Source organism: Buteo buteo, chromosome 11 (assembly GCF_964188355.1).
Source record: "Buteo buteo chromosome 11, bButBut1.hap1.1, whole genome shotgun sequence".
In the NCBI taxonomy this organism is placed as follows: Eukaryota; Metazoa; Chordata; class Aves; order Accipitriformes; family Accipitridae; genus Buteo; species Buteo buteo.
The window spans coordinates 25,751,192-25,764,258 of NC_134181.1; the positions used below are offsets into that span (position 1 = coordinate 25,751,192).

At 54.7% G+C, this 13,067-nt stretch overlaps 3 pseudogenes; all 3 read left to right on the top strand.

The window, feature by feature from the left end:
• The first annotated feature begins 2,103 nt into the window (after positions 1-2,103).
• LOC142036330 (feather beta keratin-like) lies at positions 2,104-3,719 on the top strand (annotated as a pseudogene).
• Positions 3,720-5,820: 2,101 nt separating this feature from the next.
• LOC142036331 (feather beta keratin-like) lies at positions 5,821-7,436 on the top strand (annotated as a pseudogene).
• Positions 7,437-9,537: 2,101 nt separating this feature from the next.
• Positions 9,538-11,153, top strand: LOC142036332 (feather beta keratin-like; annotated as a pseudogene).
• Positions 11,154-13,067: the final 1,914 nt, after the last annotated feature.

Sequence of the window (13,067 nt, forward strand, 5' to 3'; positions counted from 1 at the left end):
ATCCCAGCTCTCAGTCTTTCCTCATACGTGCGACGCTCCAGTCCCTTAATCATCTGCGTGGCCTTTCATTTGTCTCTCTCCGCTATGTCCATGTCTCTCTCGCACTGAGGAGCCCAGAACTGGACACGGTACTCCCGCTGTGGCCTCATGAGGGCTGAGTGAAGGGGAAGGATCAACTCCCTCAACCTGGTGGAAATACTTTGTCTAAAGCAGCCCAGGGTACAATCCTATGCTGCATAAGCAAGTGAGATCCCATACAGGGTAAAGGGGTGGCTGAAACGATGTGGTGCACTTGTATCCTTTTGAGGGACTGAGAGTGGGTGTCCCACGGAAATGGTCACCTGGAGGGGACTGTCCTTCACATGTGACAAAGCCTTCCCAAAGTCACCCACATCCCTCTGTCCCAAACGCCAGGCTTGTTGTCTCTCTCAGCAAACCCCTGTCATGCTCTCCATGGCTCCAAGACGTGTCTGGTGTGTTGACAGATGCGCAAGGAGTTGTATCTCTTCACTTCTGCCCCCAGACCATCTCTCTGTGTCCCCAGCTCCCTTTCTGAAGTATTCAGCAATGTGGCCAGAGCGGCACAGTCACTGCTTGGGAGTTTACATGACGTGTGGCCCACGACACTGAAGTGAGGGCATTTAGCAAGTCCTTCTCCCTCCCTTGCACACTGGAGGAAGGAAAGAAAGAAACCTGCAGGATGCAGCCATTGTGTCTTCCTGCCTTTCTGCCCTGAACCGCAAGACCACCGACATCAGGGAGGGAAGTAACCTTGCTTGTGTGTAAAGTTGTCATGTAGTTGGTGATGTAGCAGAGGACAAGGTGCCTGTCCTTTCCTCCCACATCCTCTAGTCTTCCACAGGTGACGTTTTGCCCCGTGCCTCCCAGCCTCCCAGTCCTGCTTCACGTAGAGCGAGGGTCATCTCTTGTGCTGCCCCATATGCTGTGGGAACCCCCACGGTGCCTTTCCCCATAGCTAAAGCCCTGTCTTCCCTGAAAGACAGCTGCTGCTAGCAAAGTCCCAGTGCCCTGCTGTGCAGGAGGGCCCTCAGGAAATGCACTCTCCATCAACACCCATAAGCCATGCTGAGCTGACAGCAGAAGCACGGTGGGGTGAAAACATGGTACCAGGGCGGGTAGAGAGCGTCTGCGGCACGTGATCAGAGAGGGCAGGGTGCAGCAGGGCACTGGAGCCTTTGGGCAGACCCTCACCATAGGTGCGGACTGTGGGACTAGCATGGGCCAGTGGGAAACTCATGTCTGAGAGTGCTGAGAAGCTTGGGAAGAGGAAACAGATATCCTGATGTCTACTTGCTTCCAGTGTGTTCCTGCTGACATTCCCAGACTATGAGTACTTGTGATGAGTTTTGATGTCTCATGGAAAGCTTTCCAAGCTTGTTGCAGTGTATGTTATTGAGTTAGCGTGTGGGCTCAAAGAAGAAGTGTTTGGCAGTCTTGGGGATGAAGAAGGAACCGTTGGGAAGCCCCAACACTGACCTTTGGTGGTGGGGGGGGCAGGGAGCAGACTTAGCGTGTGTTGGAGGGGAGTGTCTCTGCTTCTCAAACATCCTTCTCCTGTTGATTGGAGGCTCTCCAGAGAAGGTAAGGACGAGCAAAGAGCGTATGAATTTCTCTTGATGCTAAATTGCTGAGTCTAAAACCTTACAGGGTATCCAAGGTGACTGGGAAGTTTATACCTAACTTTGATGGAGTTAGGTATGAGGTTACGCAATGGATATGTTGACTCCTGTCACAGAAAATTCTTTTTAAGTCTGGCCTTGTATTTTAGGACTGCCAGAAAACATGTCCCCTTCATTATGAGAACGCTGAAAGTGAGGCCCTGGAGGGCAAGGGGATGGCATCACTCGGCAAGGAGGGTCAGTCGTCATCACAGGCTGCACCATCGGCCTGTGCTGACGTGTCATTTCCCCTGGAAACGTTTTGGCCTCTAATACGGTCACTTGAAAGGAGCCTGTGTGGCTGAATGGGCATGCCACGAAGAGGGAAATGAAAAGGCAGCGTTGCAGGGAACATAAGCAGTGTCCCCATTTCTGTAATTGTGATGCTTTGCACGCAAGATGAGCTTGTTGGCAAACACATTACATGCGCAAAGAGTGCCTCTGGGCCCGGAGCAGTCATGACCAGTATAAAAGCCAGTCCAACAGCAGGCTTCCTCACCCACTTCTCTTGCCTTCTCCTCCTTGGTGAAGAAGGTGAGCTGCAACCGCCTTTGCCTCTTTCTTGTCTTTCTCCTTTTCCTCTTTGTCTTCCGGCCTCAGCTGAGTCTTTGCCTCAGCACAGCTTTTGCCGAGAGCCTTGCTACTCGATCTGCTCCTGGTGTCCCTGTTCTTCCTGTTCTCCAGTGGGGGGAGGTGGGAGAAGGCCTTGGGCTTTCTTTGCAGGGAGGGGACCCTTGGGGACCAGGGCTCTTTAATCTCCCTTCCTCCCTGCTCCCCAGACTGTGCCTTTGCTCTTGCCGAGCAGGCTGTCGGGCTGCGCCTCACATGCTGCCTCTGCTTTCCCTGCCCTCTCTCCCAGGTGCAGCTCCATCCCGCAGCCATGTCCTGCTACGATCTGTGCCGTCCCTGTGGCCCGACCCCGCTTGCCAACAGCTGCAACGAGCCCTGTGTCAGGCAGTGCCAGGACTCCCGGGTGGTTATTGAGCCATCTCCCGTGGTGGTGACCCTGCCCGGACCCATCCTCAGCTCCTTCCCCCAGAACACCGCTGTGGGATCCACCACCTCCGCTGCTGTTGGCAGCATCCTGAGTGCTGAGGGAGTGCCCATCAACTCCGGGGGCTTCAGCCTCTCTGGCCTTGGTGGCCGCTACTGTGGCAGAAGGTGCCTGCCCTGCTAAAGCCGGGCTGGACGTCCAGTGAGTGCATCGACCAGGAAGCCCAAAGCCGGGTGCCGGACTGAGGATGGAGCTGCTGGCCAGGGTTTCCAGATGGGTTGAGCACCCTCGTGCCCTCCCGCAAAGGAGGGAGGGAAGCAAGGTGCCAGCCTGTGCTGTCTGGAAAGACGGCCAACTGTTGTCTTCTCCTTCGCCTGCTTTCTTCTCCGCATCACGAGTCCCTGTTGTCTCCTGCTGTCCTGTGCCACGGGCTCATCCTGAAGCAAGTTGAGAGGGGCCCTGCTCATCACCCTCTCCCCATGTGTGTGGGAGGAAGACGTGCGTCCCACTGCTGTGAAGGGGTGCCTGACTGTCAGCTGCCCTCGTAGCAGCCTGGACCGCGTCCCTTCCAGCACGCGCAGCTTTGTTTCACTCTTCAGACTCATTAAAGTTTATGCTGCATTGTAGCTTGAGTCTCCTCATGCCCCTTCCCTCCCGGGACGGCCAGCCAAGCTGTTCAATGGGAAATCACAGAATCACAGCATGATTGGGGTTGGCAGGGACTTCTGGAGGTCATCTCGTCCAGTCCCCTGCTCGAGGAGGTCAACCTAGAGCCAGTTGCTCTAGCTCCAGATGGCTTTTGGATATCTCCAGGGATGGAGACTCCATAATCTCCCTGGGCAACCTGTTCCGGTGTTTGGTGACCCTCACAGTGAAAGAGTGTTTCCTGACATTCAGATGGAGCTTTCTGTGTTCCCTTTTGTGCCCATTGCCTCTGGTCCTTTCAAGGGGCAGCACTGAAAAGACCCTAACTCCTTCCTCCTTGCACCTTCCCTTCTGGTATTTGAATACATCAGTGAGCCCCAGCCCGCCCCCAGCCTGCTCATCCCAGCTCTCAGTCTTTCCTCATACGTGCGACGCTCCAGTCCCTTAATCATCTGCGTGGCCTTTCATTTGTCTCTCTCCGCTATGTCCATGTCTCTCTCGCACTGAGGAGCCCAGAACTGGACACGGTACTCCCGCTGTGGCCTCATGAGGGCTGAGTGAAGGGGAAGGATCAACTCCCTCAACCTGGTGGAAATACTTTGTCTAAAGCAGCCCAGGGTACAATCCTATGCTGCATAAGCAAGTGAGATCCCATACAGGGTAAAGGGGTGGCTGAAACGATGTGGTGCACTTGTATCCTTTTGAGGGACTGAGAGTGGGTGTCCCACGGAAATGGTCACCTGGAGGGGACTGTCCTTCACATGTGACAAAGCCTTCCCAAAGTCACCCACATCCCTCTGTCCCAAACGCCAGGCTTGTTGTCTCTCTCAGCAAACCCCTGTCATGCTCTCCATGGCTCCAAGACGTGTCTGGTGTGTTGACAGATGCGCAAGGAGTTGTATCTCTTCACTTCTGCCCCCAGACCATCTCTCTGTGTCCCCAGCTCCCTTTCTGAAGTATTCAGCAATGTGGCCAGAGCGGCACAGTCACTGCTTGGGAGTTTACATGACGTGTGGCCCACGACACTGAAGTGAGGGCATTTAGCAAGTCCTTCTCCCTCCCTTGCACACTGGAGGAAGGAAAGAAAGAAACCTGCAGGATGCAGCCATTGTGTCTTCCTGCCTTTCTGCCCTGAACCGCAAGACCACCGACATCAGGGAGGGAAGTAACCTTGCTTGTGTGTAAAGTTGTCATGTAGTTGGTGATGTAGCAGAGGACAAGGTGCCTGTCCTTTCCTCCCACATCCTCTAGTCTTCCACAGGTGACGTTTTGCCCCGTGCCTCCCAGCCTCCCAGTCCTGCTTCACGTAGAGCGAGGGTCATCTCTTGTGCTGCCCCATATGCTGTGGGAACCCCCACGGTGCCTTTCCCCATAGCTAAAGCCCTGTCTTCCCTGAAAGACAGCTGCTGCTAGCAAAGTCCCAGTGCCCTGCTGTGCAGGAGGGCCCTCAGGAAATGCACTCTCCATCAACACCCATAAGCCATGCTGAGCTGACAGCAGAAGCACGGTGGGGTGAAAACATGGTACCAGGGCGGGTAGAGAGCGTCTGCGGCACGTGATCAGAGAGGGCAGGGTGCAGCAGGGCACTGGAGCCTTTGGGCAGACCCTCACCATAGGTGCGGACTGTGGGACTAGCATGGGCCAGTGGGAAACTCATGTCTGAGAGTGCTGAGAAGCTTGGGAAGAGGAAACAGATATCCTGATGTCTACTTGCTTCCAGTGTGTTCCTGCTGACATTCCCAGACTATGAGTACTTGTGATGAGTTTTGATGTCTCATGGAAAGCTTTCCAAGCTTGTTGCAGTGTATGTTATTGAGTTAGCGTGTGGGCTCAAAGAAGAAGTGTTTGGCAGTCTTGGGGATGAAGAAGGAACCGTTGGGAAGCCCCAACACTGACCTTTGGTGGTGGGGGGGGCAGGGAGCAGACTTAGCGTGTGTTGGAGGGGAGTGTCTCTGCTTCTCAAACATCCTTCTCCTGTTGATTGGAGGCTCTCCAGAGAAGGTAAGGACGAGCAAAGAGCGTATGAATTTCTCTTGATGCTAAATTGCTGAGTCTAAAACCTTACAGGGTATCCAAGGTGACTGGGAAGTTTATACCTAACTTTGATGGAGTTAGGTATGAGGTAACGCAATGGATATGTTGACTCCTGTCACAGAAAATTCTTTTTAAGTCTGGCCTTGTATTTTAGGACTGCCAGAAAACATGTCCCCTTCATTATGAGAACGCTGAAAGTGAGGCCCTGGAGGGCAAGGGGATGGCATCACTCGGCAAGGAGGGTCAGTCGTCATCACAGGCTGCACCATCGGCCTGTGCTGACGTGTCATTTCCCCTGGAAATGTTTTGGCCTCTAATACGGTCACTTGAAAGGAGCCTGTGTGGCTGAATGGGCATGCCACGAAGAGGGAAATGAAAAGGCAGCGTTGCAGGGAACATAAGCAGTGTCCCCATTTCTGTAATTGTGATGCTTTGCACGCAAGATGAGCTTGTTGGCAAACACATTACATGCGCAAAGAGTGCCTCTGGGCCCGGAGCAGTCATGACCAGTATAAAAGCCAGTCCAACAGCAGGCTTCCTCACCCACTTCTCTTGCCTTCTCCTCCTTGGTGAAGAAGGTGAGCTGCAACCGCCTTTGCCTCTTTCTTGTCTTTCTCCTTTTCCTCTTTGTCTTCCGGCCTCAGCTGAGTCTTTGCCTCAGCACAGCTTTTGCCGAGAGCCTTGCTACTCGATCTGCTCCTGGTGTCCCTGTTCTTCCTGTTCTCCAGTGGGGGGAGGTGGGAGAAGGCCTTGGGCTTTCTTTGCAGGGAGGGGACCCTTGGGGACCAGGGCTCTTTAATCTCCCTTCCTCCCTGCTCCCCAGACTGTGCCTTTGCTCTTGCCGAGCAGGCTGTCGGGCTGCGCCTCACATGCTGCCTCTGCTTTCCCTGCCCTCTCTCCCAGGTGCAGCTCCATCCCGCAGCCATGTCCTGCTACGATCTGTGCCGTCCCTGTGGCCCGACCCCGCTTGCCAACAGCTGCAACGAGCCCTGTGTCAGGCAGTGCCAGGACTCCCGGGTGGTTATTGAGCCATCTCCCGTGGTGGTGACCCTGCCCGGACCCATCCTCAGCTCCTTCCCCCAGAACACCGCTGTGGGATCCACCACCTCCGCTGCTGTTGGCAGCATCCTGAGTGCTGAGGGAGTGCCCATCAACTCCGGGGGCTTCAGCCTCTCTGGCCTTGGTGGCCGCTACTGTGGCAGAAGGTGCCTGCCCTGCTAAAGCCGGGCTGGACGTCCAGTGAGTGCATCGACCAGGAAGCCCAAAGCCGGGTGCCGGACTGAGGATGGAGCTGCTGGCCAGGGTTTCCAGATGGGTTGAGCACCCTCGTGCCCTCCCGCAAAGGAGGGAGGGAAGCAAGGTGCCAGCCTGTGCTGTCTGGAAAGACGGCCAACTGTTGTCTTCTCCTTCGCCTGCTTTCTTCTCCGCATCACGAGTCCCTGTTGTCTCCTGCTGTCCTGTGCCACGGGCTCATCCTGAAGCAAGTTGAGAGGGGCCCTGCTCATCACCCTCTCCCCATGTGTGTGGGAGGAAGACGTGCGTCCCACTGCTGTGAAGGGGTGCCTGACTGTCAGCTGCCCTCGTAGCAGCCTGGACCGCGTCCCTTCCAGCACGCGCAGCTTTGTTTCACTCTTCAGACTCATTAAAGTTTATGCTGCATTGTAGCTTGAGTCTCCTCATGCCCCTTCCCTCCCGGGACGGCCAGCCAAGCTGTTCAATGGGAAATCACAGAATCACAGCATGATTGGGGTTGGCAGGGACTTCTGGAGGTCATCTCGTCCAGTCCCCTGCTCGAGGAGGTCAACCTAGAGCCAGTTGCTCTAGCTCCAGATGGCTTTTGGATATCTCCAGGGATGGAGACTCCATAATCTCCCTGGGCAACCTGTTCCGGTGTTTGGTGACCCTCACAGTGAAAGAGTGTTTCCTGACATTCAGATGGAGCTTTCTGTGTTCCCTTTTGTGCCCATTGCCTCTGGTCCTTTCAAGGGGCAGCACTGAAAAGACCCTAACTCCTTCCTCCTTGCACCTTCCCTTCTGGTATTTGAATACATCAGTGAGCCCCAGCCCGCCCCCAGCCTGCTCATCCCAGCTCTCAGTCTTTCCTCATACGTGCGACGCTCCAGTCCCTTAATCATCTGCGTGGCCTTTCATTTGTCTCTCTCCGCTATGTCCATGTCTCTCTCGCACTGAGGAGCCCAGAACTGGACACGGTACTCCCGCTGTGGCCTCATGAGGGCTGAGTGAAGGGGAAGGATCAACTCCCTCAACCTGGTGGAAATACTTTGTCTAAAGCAGCCCAGGGTACAATCCTATGCTGCATAAGCAAGTGAGATCCCATACAGGGTAAAGGGGTGGCTGAAACGATGTGGTGCACTTGTATCCTTTTGAGGGACTGAGAGTGGGTGTCCCACGGAAATGGTCACCTGGAGGGGACTGTCCTTCACATGTGACAAAGCCTTCCCAAAGTCACCCACATCCCTCTGTCCCAAACGCCAGGCTTGTTGTCTCTCTCAGCAAACCCCTGTCATGCTCTCCATGGCTCCAAGACGTGTCTGGTGTGTTGACAGATGCGCAAGGAGTTGTATCTCTTCACTTCTGCCCCCAGACCATCTCTCTGTGTCCCCAGCTCCCTTTCTGAAGTATTCAGCAATGTGGCCAGAGCGGCACAGTCACTGCTTGGGAGTTTACATGACGTGTGGCCCACGACACTGAAGTGAGGGCATTTAGCAAGTCCTTCTCCCTCCCTTGCACACTGGAGGAAGGAAAGAAAGAAACCTGCAGGATGCAGCCATTGTGTCTTCCTGCCTTTCTGCCCTGAACCGCAAGACCACCGACATCAGGGAGGGAAGTAACCTTGCTTGTGTGTAAAGTTGTCATGTAGTTGGTGATGTAGCAGAGGACAAGGTGCCTGTCCTTTCCTCCCACATCCTCTAGTCTTCCACAGGTGACGTTTTGCCCCGTGCCTCCCAGCCTCCCAGTCCTGCTTCATGTAGAGCGAGGGTCATCTCTTGTGCTGCCCCATATGCTGTGGGAACCCCCACGGTGCCTTTCCCCATAGCTAAAGCCCTGTCTTCCCTGAAAGACAGCTGCTGCTAGCAAAGTCCCAGTGCCCTGCTGTGCAGGAGGGCCCTCAGGAAATGCACTCTCCATCAACACCCATAAGCCATGCTGAGCTGACAGCAGAAGCACGGTGGGGTGAAAACATGGTACCAGGGCGGGTAGAGAGCGTCTGCGGCACGTGATCAGAGAGGGCAGGGTGCAGCAGGGCACTGGAGCCTTTGGGCAGACCCTCACCATAGGTGCGGACTGTGGGACTAGCATGGGCCAGTGGGAAACTCATGTCTGAGAGTGCTGAGAAGCTTGGGAAGAGGAAACAGATATCCTGATGTCTACTTGCTTCCAGTGTGTTCCTGCTGACATTCCCAGACTATGAGTACTTGTGATGAGTTTTGATGTCTCATGGAAAGCTTTCCAAGCTTGTTGCAGTGTATGTTATTGAGTTAGCGTGTGGGCTCAAAGAAGAAGTGTTTGGCAGTCTTGGGGATGAAGAAGGAACCGTTGGGAAGCCCCAACACTGACCTTTGGTGGTGGGGGGGGCAGGGAGCAGACTTAGCGTGTGTTGGAGGGGAGTGTCTCTGCTTCTCAAACATCCTTCTCCTGTTGATTGGAGGCTCTCCAGAGAAGGTAAGGACGAGCAAAGAGCGTATGAATTTCTCTTGATGCTAAATTGCTGAGTCTAAAACCTTACAGGGTATCCAAGGTGACTGGGAAGTTTATACCTAACTTTGATGGAGTTAGGTATGAGGTAACGCAATGGATATGTTGACTCCTGTCACAGAAAATTCTTTTTAAGTCTGGCCTTGTATTTTAGGACTGCCAGAAAACATGTCCCCTTCATTATGAGAACGCTGAAAGTGAGGCCCTGGAGGGCAAGGGGATGGCATCACTCGGCAAGGAGGGTCAGTCGTCATCACAGGCTGCACCATCGGCCTGTGCTGACGTGTCATTTCCCCTGGAAATGTTTTGGCCTCTAATACGGTCACTTGAAAGGAGCCTGTGTGGCTGAATGGGCATGCCACGAAGAGGGAAATGAAAAGGCAGCGTTGCAGGGAACATAAGCAGTGTCCCCATTTCTGTAATTGTGATGCTTTGCACGCAAGATGAGCTTGTTGGCAAACACATTACATGCGCAAAGAGTGCCTCTGGGCCCGGAGCAGTCATGACCAGTATAAAAGCCAGTCCAACAGCAGGCTTCCTCACCCACTTCTCTTGCCTTCTCCTCCTTGGTGAAGAAGGTGAGCTGCAACCGCCTTTGCCTCTTTCTTGTCTTTCTCCTTTTCCTCTTTGTCTTCCGGCCTCAGCTGAGTCTTTGCCTCAGCACAGCTTTTGCCGAGAGCCTTGCTACTCGATCTGCTCCTGGTGTCCCTGTTCTTCCTGTTCTCCAGTGGGGGGAGGTGGGAGAAGGCCTTGGGCTTTCTTTGCAGGGAGGGGACCCTTGGGGACCAGGGCTCTTTAATCTCCCTTCCTCCCTGCTCCCCAGACTGTGCCTTTGCTCTTGCCGAGCAGGCTGTCGGGCTGCGCCTCACATGCTGCCTCTGCTTTCCCTGCCCTCTCTCCCAGGTGCAGCTCCATCCCGCAGCCATGTCCTGCTACGATCTGTGCCGTCCCTGTGGCCCGACCCCGCTTGCCAACAGCTGCAACGAGCCCTGTGTCAGGCAGTGCCAGGACTCCCGGGTGGTTATTGAGCCATCTCCCGTGGTGGTGACCCTGCCCGGACCCATCCTCAGCTCCTTCCCCCAGAACACCGCTGTGGGATCCACCACCTCCGCTGCTGTTGGCAGCATCCTGAGTGCTGAGGGAGTGCCCATCAACTCCGGGGGCTTCAGCCTCTCTGGCCTTGGTGGCCGCTACTGTGGCAGAAGGTGCCTGCCCTGCTAAAGCCGGGCTGGACGTCCAGTGAGTGCATCGACCAGGAAGCCCAAAGCCGGGTGCCGGACTGAGGATGGAGCTGCTGGCCAGGGTTTCCAGATGGGTTGAGCACCCTCGTGCCCTCCCGCAAAGGAGGGAGGGAAGCAAGGTGCCAGCCTGTGCTGTCTGGAAAGACGGCCAACTGTTGTCTTCTCCTTCGCCTGCTTTCTTCTCCGCATCACGAGTCCCTGTTGTCTCCTGCTGTCCTGTGCCACGGGCTCATCCTGAAGCAAGTTGAGAGGGGCCCTGCTCATCACCCTCTCCCCATGTGTGTGGGAGGAAGACGTGCGTCCCACTGCTGTGAAGGGGTGCCTGACTGTCAGCTGCCCTCGTAGCAGCCTGGACCGCGTCCCTTCCAGCACGCGCAGCTTTGTTTCACTCTTCAGACTCATTAAAGTTTATGCTGCATTGTAGCTTGAGTCTCCTCATGCCCCTTCCCTCCCGGGACGGCCAGCCAAGCTGTTCAATGGGAAATCACAGAATCACAGCATGATTGGGGTTGGCAGGGACTTCTGGAGGTCATCTCGTCCAGTCCCCTGCTCGAGGAGGTCAACCTAGAGCCAGTTGCTCTAGCTCCAGATGGCTTTTGGATATCTCCAGGGATGGAGACTCCATAATCTCCCTGGGCAACCTGTTCCGGTGTTTGGTGACCCTCACAGTGAAAGAGTGTTTCCTGACATTCAGATGGAGCTTTCTGTGTTCCCTTTTGTGCCCATTGCCTCTGGTCCTTTCAAGGGGCAGCACTGAAAAGACCCTAACTCCTTCCTCCTTGCACCTTCCCTTCTGGTATTTGAATACATCAGTGAGCCCCAGCCCGCCCCCAGCCTGCTCATCCCAGCTCTCAGTCTTTCCTCATACGTGCGACGCTCCAGTCCCTTAATCATCTGCGTGGCCTTTCATTTGTCTCTCTCCGCTATGTCCATGTCTCTCTCGCACTGAGGAGCCCAGAACTGGACACGGTACTCCCGCTGTGGCCTCATGAGGGCTGAGTGAAGGGGAAGGATCAACTCCCTCAACCTGGTGGAAATACTTTGTCTAAAGCAGCCCAGGGTACAATCCTATGCTGCATAAGCAAGTGAGATCCCATACAGGGTAAAGGGGTGGCTGAAACGATGTGGTGCACTTGTATCCTTTTGAGGGACTGAGAGTGGGTGTCCCACGGAAATGGTCACCTGGAGGGGACTGTCCTTCACATGTGACAAAGCCTTCCCAAAGTCACCCACATCCCTCTGTCCCAAACGCCAGGCTTGTTGTCTCTCTCAGCAAACCCCTGTCATGCTCTCCATGGCTCCAAGACGTGTCTGGTGTGTTGACAGATGCGCAAGGAGTTGTATCTCTTCACTTCTGCCCCCAGACCATCTCTCTGTGTCCCCAGCTCCCTTTCTGAAGTATTCAGCAATGTGGCCAGAGCGGCACAGTCACTGCTTGGGAGTTTACATGACGTGTGGCCCACGACACTGAAGTGAGGGCATTTAGCAAGTCCTTCTCCCTCCCTTGCACACTGGAGGAAGGAAAGAAAGAAACCTGCAGGATGCAGCCATTGTGTCTTCCTGCCTTTCTGCCCTGAACCGCAAGACCACCGACATCAGGGAGGGAAGTAACCTTGCTTGTGTGTAAAGTTGTCATGTAGTTGGTGATGTAGCAGAGGACAAGGTGCCTGTCCTTTCCTCCCACATCCTCTAGTCTTCCACAGGTGACGTTTTGCCCCGTGCCTCCCAGCCTCCCAGTCCTGCTTCACGTAGAGCGAGGGTCATCTCTTGTGCTGCCCCATATGCTGTGGGAACCCCCACGGTGCCTTTCCCCATAGCTAAAGCCCTGTCTTCCCTGAAAGACAGCTGCTGCTAGCAAAGTCCCAGTGCCCTGCTGTGCAGGAGGGCCCTCAGGAAATGCACTCTCCATCAACACCCATAAGCCATGCTGAGCTGACAGCAGAAGCACGGTGGGGTGAAAACATGGTACCAGGGCGGGTAGAGAGCGTCTGCGGCACGTGATCAGAGAGGGCAGGGTGCAGCAGGGCACTGGAGCCTTTGGGCAGACCCTCACCATAGGTGCGGACTGTGGGACTAGCATGGGCCAGTGGGAAACTCATGTCTGAGAGTGCTGAGAAGCTTGGGAAGAGGAAACAGATATCCTGATGTCTACTTGCTTCCAGTGTGTTCCTGCTGACATTCCCAGACTATGAGTACTTGTGATGAGTTTTGATGTCTCATGGAAAGCTTTCCAAGCTTGTTGCAGTGTATGTTATTGAGTTAGCGTGTGGGCTCAAAGAAGAAGTGTTTGGCAGTCTTGGGGATGAAGAAGGAACCGTTGGGAAGCCCCAACACTGACCTTTGGTGGTGGGGGGGGCAGGGAGCAGACTTAGCGTGTGTTGGAGGGGAGTGTCTCTGCTTCTCAAACATCCTTCTCCTGTTGATTGGAGGCTCTCCAGAGAAGGTAAGGACGAGCAAAGAGCGTATGAATTTCTCTTGATGCTAAATTGCTGAGTCTAAAACCTTACAGGGTATCCAAGGTGACTGGGAAGTTTATACCTAACTTTGATGGAGTTAGGTATGAGGTTACGCAATGGATATGTTGACTCCTGTCACAGAAAATTCTTTTTAAGTCTGGCCTTGTATTTTAGGACTGCCAGAAAACATGTCCCCTTCATTATGAGAACGCTGAAAGTGAGGCCCTGGAGGGCAAGGGGATGGCATCACTCGGCAAGGAGGGTCAGTCGTCATCACAGGCTGCACCATCGGCCTGTGCTG